General features: G+C 48.0%; 2 long non-coding RNA genes across 3 annotated transcripts; one reads left to right on the top strand and one right to left on the bottom strand.

Annotated features, from left to right (window-relative positions):
- Window positions 1-845: 845 nt before the first annotated feature.
- On the top strand, window positions 846-2,829 carry LOC136005019 (uncharacterized). The gene is made up of 3 exons (XR_010608658.1): window positions 846-1,982; window positions 2,162-2,278; window positions 2,454-2,829. It is a non-coding gene; the product is annotated as an uncharacterized LOC136005019 (long non-coding RNA).
- Window positions 2,830-4,452: 1,623 nt separating this feature from the next.
- LOC136004570 (uncharacterized) lies at window positions 4,453-13,255 on the bottom strand. Of its 2 annotated transcripts, none has more exons than XR_010608538.1 (4): window positions 13,241-13,255; window positions 10,764-11,489; window positions 9,682-9,965; window positions 4,453-5,700 (listed from the first exon to the last, which is right to left on the bottom strand). It is a non-coding gene; the product is annotated as an uncharacterized LOC136004570 (long non-coding RNA). The 2 variants fall into 2 exon arrangements; XR_010608539.1 differs by lacking the exon at window positions 13,241-13,255 and adding an exon at window positions 12,909-12,923.

Below are 13,255 nucleotides of genomic sequence, written 5' to 3'. Positions count from 1 at the left end.
GATTTGACAGCGTAGGGTAAACGGCTGGACTAAATAATCTTAAAGGTCTTTTCCAGCCTAAATGACTCCACAGTTCTAATCAGAGCATGTACAAGACGATGCTTTGGCCACCTTACATTGTCCCTTCATTTTCATGTACACATGGCGGGCAGCATCCCTACACCGAGGGCTGGCCCTCTGTTCTCCTCTGCTGAGTCCCCTCTCTGCCACAGCCACGTTTGTCTGCTGCCCTGACCCTTGGTGAACCTCCCCAGCATGGCTCTGCTGTCGAAGCAGCTGGCTATTCATAGCTGTGGGTTTGAAACAGCTCTGGGGCTTGAATCGTGAACTACACTTGGCCTATATCCCTCGATGAGCTTGCTGGGCTGCTGTTCTGCAGAAGGGCCACTCACTTTCAGCAGGATTTTCCTGAGGTCTTTTTTAGTATCAGTTTTTCTGTGCCCCAGCTTGCTGTGTGCTAACCTGGGGCAACTCTTTGCTTCAGGTTGCTGTGTGTTGAAACCTGGCTGAATTCATTGGGGTGAGGGGCAGATGTGACTGTGCTTGCTTGAATAACTTCTTGATACCAGTTTTCTTATACTGAAAGGTGGCCCCCAGCAGGACTGACGCTGACATAGGTAATGCTGCTTGGATGCTGCTTCAAAAGTCATGCTGCATTTATATGTTCCTGCAAAGGTAGGTGTGCTATGGGGTCAGTTTGATGTCAGCTAGAGCAGTTGATTTGAACAACAGGGCCTTTTCATGTATGTGTGTATGTGTATATGTATATAGATATATATGTATGTATATTTGTTTATGTCTCTCTATATATGAAACTTTCTTTTCTTTGCAGAGATACCGTGTGGGACAAGGTCAGATCTAGCTGGCACAAGCCCTTTGGGAAGAAGCAATGAAAATGGAGGAATTCAGGGAAAAGAAAAATAGCATTGGAAGAAGGTCAGGGTGTTGATCCATCACCATCCTTGGTGATGAATCCTGGCTCCTGGCTCATGTCTCCCATTATGCCCCAGCCCCCTGCATGCTCCCAGTGCCTGCCGCTGCTGGGAAGTCCTGAGCTCCTTCCCATTTGTTGAAACCCTGCTGCTGAAGCTCTGACTTCCTTCTTCTAACTGCCACATCTTCTCCTTTGGGTGTCTTTTGTGGATGCCTATCGCAGGGGCTCAGCTCCAGAGACACCAGCCTCAGCCGGCAATGTTCTTAAAGCATGTATACCTGTATCTCATATGTATAGTGTTGCGTGATGTCCATAGGCTTTGCCAAAATTGGCAAGCCTTTTAACCTCTTCTGGCTTCAGATTCCTTTGTCTGGAAAATGAGAGCAAACTGCTGCAAATTTGGACACAGCAGAAGGGAGTTCGCTTCCCAATTTCCCTAGCTTCTATGGAGATGATACAGTACTATATATTGGTGGATTTCGTTTGTAGAGTTCCTTTGCTTAGACAGGTGGAGGCTTAGCTAGAAGTATAAAAGGTGTGTTCTGTGAAGATGCTTTAGGTGAACATAGGTCCTTAAGGCTATCTGAGTTTGTACTGTGCCTCTTCCTTTCCTAAGTCACAGAGTCCATTGTGGAGCTTTGATGGTCAGTAATGTGTTGACTCTGGCTTTGTTGTCTTCACAGAGCTGATAATGGAGGCGATTCACAAAACCAGGAATCTGCAGTGCTAGAAGACCGTGAAAGTAAAGCAGACAAGCTGCTCTTTCTTGCTATATGGTTTAACAGTGCTAACACACGCGCACAGTGCTGGCTCCGTCTTAAATATGAGGGTCTTCCTCTGCTGCAGTTCATGCAGACACTACATCAAGAGCTGCAGCAGAGGAAGAATGTCACTTTAAAGTCTCCATAATGGGCTCTGAAATACTGAAGAGTACACCAGGGACATTGCTGGTAGCAGCCTTGCACGGTTGGATAAGAGTGATTTAGATGTCAAGAACTCGATTGCTATGAGGTTTTCATGCCAAATGATGAGCAGCTTGTCTTGTGAGGTCAGTTTTGGTCAAGCAGTAGGGCACTGGGGGCTTGTGTGCTGTCCCCTGTTCTGTGGGAAGCCTTTGGCCACCTCTTCACTTGGAGGCTGTGTTTTCTTCCAGAGCTACGTACATGAGCTTTAATAGCAACTCATTTCTTGCTAACACGGTCCTGCCCTGTTTGTTGGCTCTCCTAGGCCAAGCACCTTCATGAGCAGTGCTGCAAGGATAAGGATGAGGCGGAACACAACAAGCTGTTGTGCCCCCCAACACAAACATGGTTACAGAGAAGCAGCAGGAGACGGTATAGAGAGGTGGGTGGCCGTGGGACAGGAAGGGTGTATGTTCTTGGAGCTCTCCTGCCCCATAACTCTTTTCCCAGCTCTGGGTTTGGGGGTGAGATGGAAGGGCTGGCAATGTTCTCTAGCTGGGCTTCAATACAGTTGGTGATGCACGTTTGCTCTGCTGTAGCTTTCTTCTCTCTCCCAGTTTTGGCAGCTGTTCCTCAGTCTGGCTCAGATGAAATCATCACCAGAAGACTCTGGTGAGTGTGGAAATGCAGGCTTTGGAGGGGAGTGTTTCCTGGGGCAGGAGGTGTGAAGCCGTGGCATGGCTCTTGAGTGAGCTCCAGCTCCTGGGTCAGGTCAGGCTCCTCAGAAACTCATGCTCAACATACTGGAGGCGGAGCTCACTCAAGAGCCATGCCATGGCTTCATAGCCAATTTCCAGTTTCTTACCGTTTCTCTGGTGCATGACCCTCCACCTTGCTGCACAGCTCTGCATTTCCTTGCAGTGCACATCCATAGCTGAGCTCACACATTACTGCTGCTTTCTCCCTGATGTCCCTGCCAATTTGCATTTCGTGTACTGCTTCCAGCAAAGGGTCTTTTTAATCAATGTTAATCAGATGAGAGTGTGATTTCTCTCACAGCAGGAGTTACCAGCAGAGCGTTACCACACCGGAGAAGATCCGAGAAGAATGGCAAAGAGCATGTCAAAGGTTGTGAGGTAAAATTCCCCAAACACCTTCACGTTGCAGTTTGGTCCTCTGGATGTCCACTCCTCGCTGCAGGGGTCCGGGATGGCACAGATCTGCCTTCTCTCTGTTGCCCTGGCAGTGAAGCTGCAGGACGTGTTGCAGCTAGCCCTGTGTGTGTCTTCGTCTTGCCTTCTGCGTTTAAGGTCCCACCATTTCATGGTTTTCACTCTTCTGTATTTATTTTTCCTTCCACTACCTTTTCAAAGTAACAGAATCAAAGCAGTGACCTTTTTGACCATTAACCTGTTTGCACGTTTGTTGTGGCCATTATCCTGAACAGCCGTCGTCACTTGCAGGTACTCAGTGACTTAAGGCCAGTGTGTCCTACAGCCATGACACCACCTAGCAGACTCTGAAACTCTGAAGGACTTTAAATGAGTTTGCAGCAGAAGGTGCTGACACACTGGGAATGCAAGCTGGGTGAAGACATCTCCATGGGAACCCAGTGTGCCAGCAGCCCTTCACCATGTATCTCACGTGGTAGCATGGGAACCCCTCTGAGCAGATGTATCAGTCTAAAGCAGACTGTCTCATAGCAAAATGGTCTAGCCAGGACTTCCAGCAAGTGCTAGGGAAGTCCAGAGCAGGTGGCAAGAGGACCATGATGATGCTCTGCTGCTGACCTGTGTCTTGCAGCTGTCTGCGATGTGTAACCAAGGGTTGAAGGAGGTGATCCGGCTCCTGTACTCTGTTCTCGTGAGACCTCACTTGGAGTATTGCGTACAGTTCTGGTGCCCTCAACATAAAAAGGACATGGAGCTGTTAGGGCAAATCCAGAGGAGGGCCATGAGGATGACAAGGGGGCTGGAGCACCTTGCATATAAAGGCAGGCTGAGAGAGTTGTGGCTGTTTATCCTGGAGAGGAGAATGCTGTGTGGAGACCTCCTACCAGATTCCAGTGCCTGAAAGGGGCCCACAAGGATGCTGGGGAGGAACTCTTCATTAGGGACTGTAGTGATAGGACAAGGGGTAATGACTTCAAACATAAACAGGGGAAGTTCAGGTTAAATATAAGGAAGAAGTTCTTTACTGTGAAGGTGGTGAGGCCTGGAATGGGTTGCCCAAGGAAGTTGTGATTGCTCCATTCCTGGCAGTGTTCAAAGCCAGGCTGGACACAGTCTAGGGTGGCATGGTTTATTGCGAAGTGTCCCTGTCCATGGCAGGGGGTTGGAACTAGATGAACTGAAGGTCCTTTCCAACCCTAACTATTCTATGATTCTGTGATACTATGGACAGGAAGTGCAGAGTTTGAGGTTTTAGCCCATGTCTGCTGCAAGCTTGCCAACTGCAAGTGGTAACAAATGCATATGTACATGTGGGAGGAAAAGCTGTCTTTCAGGCTCATGAAACTGAGCTATACCAGACAGCACATTTCAAAATGCTTGGGCTTAAAACTGCTTGGAAAAGGGATGGACAAGAAAGAGAGGGAACACAAATGAGTCAAGACACTTTGCTTTCATAGATCCCCAAAGCTTTTTTATTGCACCATAGTTGTGGGAGAGAAGTCAGCTGAGACTGCAGGACCACGGGGTACCTACGGAACATGGAGTGCCCTTAGGAAGGCAGATCTTCGTCTCCTCAGAGGCAGTGGTATGCTGAGTGACCCCTTCCACGTTGGTCCTGCTGACCCTCCTGAACTTAACGCTCATCTTTGAAGTACCCGGGTGTGTAAAGGGATGACTTCTTCTCTGGACGAGTTGTTTTCCAACCTAATCGGTTCTATGATTCTATGACTCATGGTTACCCTCTTTCCTGCAGAAGAACAACATCACCTGCTCCTTGCTGTGGACAGGAATCTTTGTAGTGGGATGAGAAGAGATCAGAATAGAGGAGATTTGCTCTCTTCTCACAGAAGTTAGGGCTCTTTTGTCTGTGTTGATTTAGTTGAGACCCAGGAGTGTGAGTGGATCAACAATTTCCGCAGTGCCCTCTGGCTTCATGTCAGCCCCCCATGACATGCCTTGGTATCAGGTCTCCGTAAAGCCCAGGCTGGCCTAACCTCTGGCCTTCCCACCAGCTCTGGCAGGGCAGCTGGGGAGCACAGAGCCACGCAGATCTTCGGCTCTGTCTTTTCTACTGTGCAGGAGGGCTTCTCTACCCACCCCGACCAGTGTGCCAGAATTACTTGCTTTATGGGGCTTCTGGTTCCACAGAAGAGCTCTGTTTTTGCTCTTCCCCATCAGATCATGAGCTTTCCCTCTCTAAAGGGAATGGTTTAGCTGACAGCGATGCCCGGTCCCCCCTGAAAGATGCTGAGAAGCTGGACTCTGACTTTGGAGACAAGGTTTCACTAAGGAGAAGTTCTGGTCAAAGCCCTGTATGTAGGCATTTCTGGAGCTTAAGGATGTCCAAGCTTGGGATCCCACCAGTCTCTGCAGTTTGATGGAACTTGGTAAAATGCTTTGGTTGTTAGGCAAATCATAGAATCATAGAATCAAGACATCTCTTTCAGCCTCACCCACCATTGCCTCCCATCCCTTTAACACAGGTGGCCAGTGTTTCTGTCCTGTGTAGAGACTTGTAATGAGCACTTCTCATAAGCAGACCTAATTTTTTTGTGTTTTCTCTTTCAGGTGAGCCTGGTTATGCCAGAGTTGACGGCTACATCTCTAGATGCTCTTGATCCTGTTTGTAGGTTCTCCAGGCAGAAGACACTGTTGGTCTGGCCAGTTTGGTGATGTTTCCAGTTACTCCCAGCTGTGAGAGAAACAGTGTTGTTTTTGCATAATTGGGGATGGGGCTTTACAATATTAAGACTTTTCCAATTTTAGAGCTTTAAGATCAATAGTAAGGCTTTGCAAGAATGAGAGTTTTCAATACTAGGTCTGGGATTAAGATCCTAAGGCAACGAAAGAAAGGGTTTGAGATATACTTACTCAAAAAGATACGCTCTGTGGTTCAAGACAGTGTCATCTCTAGATGAAAGACACACTCTGTGGTTATAAAGAATACTATCTACGTACAACCTATGAAACTAAACCAGTGCAGGCTGGTTAAACAGTAAGTTGCGGTAAATATTTATACCCAGAGTATTGTCTCCAACCATACTGGGGATCACCTTGTCCTGGGTGGAGTGATGTTTGGTTTACAACTGGCTTGCACGGGTGGATCTCACCCAGTGCTTAGGGAAAATCTCTAAAAAGTAAAATTATGATGTTTAAAGGTCACATAGAATCTGACTGTGGGGTGTTAGAGTGTGGTCTCGTAGCACTTGCTATTGCAAGTGCTGGAGGAGAAATAAGCCAGGTTCATGGTGTAGGGGCAGATGTGACAAGAGGGGATTCAATTGCTAGATTTAGAAGAGTGGCTTGGGAGCCAAAGAGGAATGAATATGGCCAGCCTGGGGACACTACCATTCCTCCATCGGTGTGGACATGGACTCCGCCTCATAATCCTAAAGTAGTAAATGTAATTGCAATTAAACATTTGAAGTAGATGTTTGAAAGAGAAACTGGATATAGAAATACAAATGCCTGGGTAGAATGGGTCAAATATACAGTGAAAATAGAATAGTTTTAGATATATTAGCTGAAAAAGGAGGAGTATGCATAATGCTAGGGAATACGTGTTGCACATTTATTCCAAATAATACAACACCAGATGGAGCCATAAGCAAAGCCTTACAAGGCCTCACTACCTTGGCAGAAGAATGGGCTGAAAATACAAGAACAGATACTTCCTTAACAGGATGGTTAGAATCCTGGTTTGGAAAACGGAGAGGAATGGTGGTATCAGTTTTTACTTCTGTAATTGTAGCAGCATGTGTATTAATAGCTATAAGGTGCTACCTAATTCCATATATAGGAAGACATGTACAACTTCTTGAAACAACTCTGTTAAAACAAATGCTCATGGGAACGCCACCCTACTCTGATAAATGCTTTAGATTAAAAAAAAAAAATAATAAAAAAGTTAAGATGATTGGGACGACTTATCTTTAGACCAAAACCGTGAAATTATTTTATCCAGACTGGAAGCGACATATGAGGCATTTCTTTATGGAAAGTGTGAAATCCAAAACCGGTATAAATAAGAGGAAGGGGGAATTGTGAGAGAAACAGTGTTGTTTTCACAGAACTGGAGATGGGGCTTTGCAATATTAAGGCTTTCCAATATTAGAGCTTTAAGATCAATATGAAGGCTTTGCAATATTGAGAGTTTTCAATACTGGGGCTGGGGCTAAGTTACTAAGGGAATGAAAGAAAGGGTTTGAGATATAGTAACTCAAAAAGACACACTCTGTGTTAAAGCCAATGTCACCTCTAGATGAAAGATTCACTGCGAGGTTAAAAAGAATACTCTCTATGCACAAATTAAGCAGGTGCAGGCTGGTTAAACAGTAAGTTGGGGTACCACATGTCTCCCAAAGAGTTAGACAATTGTACCGGAAAAGGATTATGTGGTTATAATGATGTGGTTAATAAATAAGAGGAAGGGGCGTACAAAGTCGAGTAAGGGGAGGTATAAACAGAGGCGGGACAGTTAGCATCTACATTATAAGCACTGAATAGGCTGTAAGCCTTGGAGTACCCAAGCAATGGGGAAACAAGGGAGGGAACTTGTGGATGGGATAGGAAATCATAGTTCTGCTTTTGCTGTGTGTGCCTACTTGCTAGGACACCTGTTTTTGCAGAAACATGAATAAAGAGCTGCTTCACTGTTGTGTCTGCCCTGAGCTTAAGTTTTTACTTAGAGACCGTTTCTCAGAGCAGCCACACAGAGCTGAAGTGCTTCTCCGTTTCAGCAAAGTATTTGAGGACTCAGGTAATTATTTGCACATTCAGAAAGCACCTATTACAAATCTTTGCCTTTGATCAGCAAACTGCTTGGACAGAGTGCTTCACACTCGGGGGAAGTAAAGGAATCTAAGCGATGGACCCAGATGCAGGGGCCCTCTGTGTCAGAGGAAGTTTTTAATTTCAAGTTCTTCCAATGTGCAACCATCTGGAAGAGGCTGGAGATAACCAAGAAGCCATACGTGCTGAGGGGAGTGCTGCACAATGTTTTGGGAAACTGGCTTATGGTTAGGGCAGAAATATCCCACTCAGATCTCAGAGTAAGCTTCTCCCTGTTTCTAAAGTCCTTCTTTAATGGTGATTAAGCTTGTAATATAGGTTTCAGTTTGGCCATGTCTTTCAGGGAAGCTCTCTTAGAGGAGCACCAACAATATGCTACGTGTCTGGCTTAGCTGTAGATGTGCTCCAGGCTTAAGTGCTAATAGTGGAAGGTGATCTGCATCTTGCCTGGTGTAGCAGTCCACAGTGTAGCAACCCAATGACAGCCTGTGCTGCCACAAACCTGCAACCTGCAGTGTTGCTTAGAATTTGGAGAAGATGCTCAGCTCTTCAACCACCTCTCCCAGTGAGGGGCTTCCAGATTTTTGGTCTCTCTCATATATCCTCATGTGCAGCATTGCTTAAGTAGCTCCACAATGCCTTATGACACAGGGATGGAGGATAAAGGGACCAGTTCAGTTTAAACAGTTCAGCTGTTTAAACCTGGTGCCCCGTGACTAACTTTGGAGGAACGGGAGTTGCTGATGTATGATGTGCTTCAAGTTGAATCTGTGTGACTTCAGTGCATGTGTAAGCCAAACAGTCCCTGGGGCTTTTACTGTATTTCCTTGTCTGGAGAAGATGACAGTGAGCTTAAACATCTCTCCTGCTGCATTACAATGGACTGTGCAAATTGCACATTGCAAGGAATCGGTTGTCCATTTTTGTTTCTGAAAGCCCAAGTGTACAGATATTCTGCTGAAGGACCCTGCTGTAGGTCTTAGTTCTCAAATACATCTTTTAAGATTAAGTTTGAGACTTGCGTGGTGGCTATCTTTCTTCTGAAAGATGTCATACTCACTTTTTTGTCTGGGATGGTACACCTTCAAAGTACCCTAGGATGTTCAGGTTCCTTCTCCTGTAAGGAAGCCTACAAGAGCATATCCTTGCTCAGCCTTTACTTCCTACGTGCTCAATACCACAACAGCTCTGGGACAGAACACACCAAGACTTTAGCCTCCCCCTGGGCCCCTAGAGTCAGGCTGAGTTTCCTCACAGGCCTCTCTAGAGGGGTCTCTCCTCCTCCCAGACAAACACAGAAGTGAACGGCCTAAGAAGAGAACCTGATAACCAGATGCACAGCTCCTGCTTTCCCCCCTAGTGAAAGAGAGGCCACAGCTTCTATAATAAGACAAAATGAGAAGAGGGATAGAGATAGCATGTAAACCTTATGTCCCTTCAGATGCTGGGCATGCTGCCTTCAGGCAGAGTTAGAGCTCTTCCTTTTTGGTCCTCTGAGCTAAAATATAAAGCATCACAAGAAACCAGCATTATTCATGAAGGAAGTTCACATGAGAACTTCTTGCTGCATTTCCAGATAGAGGCAGGGCCAGGCAGCTGGTGTAAGGGTCAGTATTAGGCAGGGGCTGCCCCTAAACCCCCTGTTACCATGAGATGGCCAAGCTCATCCTGCAGCCACAGGGTCTGGGCAGTGCAGACCAGCCCTGTGCCTGCTCAGGGGATCACCAGCTCCACAATGTGCAATGGGCTCCTGGTCAGGATCATCTCTGCTTTCACCCATGCACAATTTACCTTTCCCACACGTATTATAAATTACAGATGATATCGGTAAGAAAGGGATTTCTCAAGCCCAATGTATAAGGCCTACGAGAGTGGACATTACCTGTTTATGATCATTAGGTTCTCAACTACAATGTCTTCTGCAAGGAGGCACTGAGCTCTGCAGGGTCCCATCCATGTGGGGACTGGTTAAAATCACTTCTGCTCCAGGGGGGCTTGGCCTCGGCTCGAGCGATGACTCCCTTGAGCGGCTGAGCACCTGGGCAGTGCTCAGAAGGGTCAGTGACACCTGGTCCCTCAGGCTGAGCCTGGAGCCCCACTGTGGCTGGAGATGCCTCAGGCACTGCAGGACAGGCTGCCCCACTCGCGTGGCACTTCCAGGTCCTGCTATGGCACAAGCAGAAAGAAGAGATCTCATGCTCCCCATAATCAGTAGTAGGGGCTTGGTTTCTCACCCTGCATTTACTACAGCAACAGCTTGACCTTTCCAAAAATCCTTATATAGACACCTGGCCTTCTCCCAGACTGCTATGGAGGAGAATCCCTCCCAATCCCCTTCCACCCCCGGGCATTAAAGGATAGCCTGGCCCCTCCACAGTTCCCTATAGGGGAAGCTGGCATCCTAATAGGCTCCTACAGATGAGCATTGCCTCCCTGCCAGTTCCTTTAGGGGAGCTTGGCCTCCTCCCAGTCTCCTATGGAGCAGCCTGCCCCTCCCTACCCCCGCGGCCATTTTATGACAGCTCCATCCCTCCACAGGCCCATAGAAGGGAACATGGCCTCCTCCTAGGCTTCCATAGATGATCCTTGCCTCCCTGCCAGTCCTTATAGGGGGGGCCTGGCCACTCCCTTACAGAGAAGTTTGGATTCTTCCCCGGTTCCCAGAGATGACGTTGGCCTCCCATCCGGTCCTCAGTGGGGGCAGCGAGCTCCCTCCCAGGCTCCTATAGAGGAGCGTGGCCTCCACACAGCACTTCATAAAGGATTCTGTTCCCCACAGGCCCTTGTAGGAGGGCCGATCCTCATCTCAAACACCTATCGAGGGGCCTGGCCTCCTCACAGGATCCTATGGAGCAGTCCGACCTCCCCCCACGCCCTTACTAAGGAGCCCAGCCTTCCCACATAGGAGCCCGTATCTGAGCCTACTGCAAGCCCGCTCCCCTCCTGACAGAAGACCTGCCTCACCCAGGCTGGGCGGCCATTTCCTCGCTCCCAGGTCTGCGTTCTGCGCTGAGTCCTTCCGTGCTTCACGCAGCCACCGCGCTGCTGACTGGAAGGGAGCCGCTGAGGGCGGTGTCAATCTCTCCCTGCTTCCGGCCGCAGTACCCGTGGCTGCGGCTCGGTGGTGACGCAGAGCATGGGCATATTGGAGGCCGTGAGGGCGCCCCGCAAGGCCCGTGCCAAGAACAGGCCCAAGGTGCGGGGGGGCAGCGGGGATGGGTTCCGGGTGAGGTTCCTGGGGTCCTCGCCCGGGCTGGCTGCGCCACCTCCCGGTTGTGGTGGGTCCGGCGAGCTTAGAGCGCCGGGGAGGGGTCTGCAGGGTTGTTGCACGCCGCGGGGCGCTCCTCAGCACTTTGTCTCGTGGTCGGGGCTCTTCCTGAGTGGGTTTAAAGCGGCAGAGAGGCTGTCAGCTCCAGGCCGTGTTTGTGGCCGTGTTTGTTTGTCTGCTGCTGGAAGGCATGTTCCATCTCTGGCAGTGTTCAAGGCCAGGCTGGACAGGGCTTAGAGCACCCTGGTCTAGTGGAAGGTGTCCCTGCCCGGATTTCGGTAGTTTGTCGAATGATCTCAGCTGAAATATCTTGCCTCAGAGCCGGGTCAAATTGGAAGTGTTTCTCTTAATTGCCTAATCTCCTCCATGTTGCACGCTGCACCCCAGAGAGGAACGGCAGTGAAGACCTGGCTGTCAAAGCCCTTTGAGAATAAATTGGTGAATTAATTGACCACTGTTCTGGAAAACAAGGGTCAGATCTAAGTGTCAGCATTGGCTGTGATTCTGATACGTGGATTGACTCCGCAACTCGTTAAAGTTGTAAAGTACGCATGCTTTTTATTCATCCCATTTTCCTGGCCACCTCAAAACCAACATTAATTGTAAAAATGTATTATAATTCAGAGTTCCATTTTTAGGCCTGTTCTCCTAATCTTCCAAAGTATATAAACACCACCATTGGTTACAATATTTTATCAGTGCTTTCTTGTTTACTGAGCCCCCAGAAGACCCTCCCAGTTCTTTCCAATGTGCCAAAATGTAATCCAATGGGCTTTTATTCTGAATTCACTTGCTTTGACCGGCTCCCATTTCAAACAATCTCTTACAAATCTCTATAGCTTCTCTTTCCTAGTGCTCTGCAGATGCACTTAAAAAAATATGAGGGCACCTACACTCAAGTTTTATGATATTCTCAGGGGATTCAGTAAAATAATACCTGTGTGTTCTGCAGATCAACTCCCCTGTCGTTAGATCATAGTTTTGGTTCCAGCAAAATTTACACTGCCCTAGTATCCATGGCAGGTTCCACTGTTCAAAAGTTATTATGCACTCATATGTGAGATTATGAAGTTTTCTCCTAATATCCCCCGTGGATTTCCCAAAAAGAGAGACACTATTTGTTGTATTCCCATTTTACTTTCTCCTTTGTAACCACGTCTCCTCAAATTTTCTTTGATACCTTTTACAAACCCTTTCTCAGTTTTCCTTTCTAACTCCCCAGAAGTGCTCCGGGATTTTGTGGCTTTTCTCCACAAAGTAATATTTTTATTTCTGGTCCCAGAGAATAACCAATTGGGTAACTATAATTTCCCACCCGCCAGTGTTTTGTAAGACACCCCGGGCAGTATTTGCCCCACCGGTACCCTGAGTGGCTATAAAAGTGGAATCTACACCAAAAGTACTGCCACAATATCCACGTGAAATGCAATATCCATGTGAAATGCCACCCGTCGCATACAGTTATACTCCCACAAGGCACACAGCCGCAATATCCACGTGAAATGCAATATCAACGTGAAATGCCACCTGTCACATACAGCTACACTCCCACAAGGCACATACAGAATTCCCTCGCCCTTGTATTTCGTAAAGCTATCCACTGTGGGAGGGGTAGCCGGACCTTCCCCCACTTTCTAAGCTGTTTAATGATTATACACAGACAAGACACAGGACAGAAAAACATAAACACTTCGTCCGTCTCCGGCCGCTCCTCTCACGGAGACACGGAACCATGGATTAGGACTCCACACTTGCTTTGTAGCTATGCTATGTCTCAGTCACACAGAAACGCAAACCCTTACGCACGGGATCCCACACACTCACACTATGGTTCCGCTTACCCTTCTCCTGCTTCTTATGGTAGCAGGTCAGTCCCACTTCCCAGAATTTGAGATACAGCAGAGACCTGGTGGATTCGCGTACCCTTCACCTGCTTCCCTTAGCAAGTCCGCCCTGGCTCCCAAGACTTGGGATGCAGCGAATATTCGGACTCGCCCTATCCGCCTTCAGGATCGCTCGCAGGCGCCCTATTGGTCAACAAGCCCCCTGCTTGCAAGCCCTACCTGCCAAGGGGAACTTCGCTGTGCGCCAGACGTCTCTGCAGGCCTTACCAGCAGCCCCGGGCCACGCGTACACCTTAAAGCCACCTAAAGTACCTAAATTCCAAGCATACCATTTCTCAGCAGCC

Source organism: Lathamus discolor, chromosome Z (genome assembly GCF_037157495.1).
Source record: "Lathamus discolor isolate bLatDis1 chromosome Z, bLatDis1.hap1, whole genome shotgun sequence".
NCBI lineage: Eukaryota > Metazoa > Chordata > Aves > Psittaciformes > Psittacidae > Lathamus > Lathamus discolor.
The sequence above is the reverse complement of the archived record's forward strand: the minus strand, read 5'-3'. Positions and strand labels throughout refer to the sequence as shown.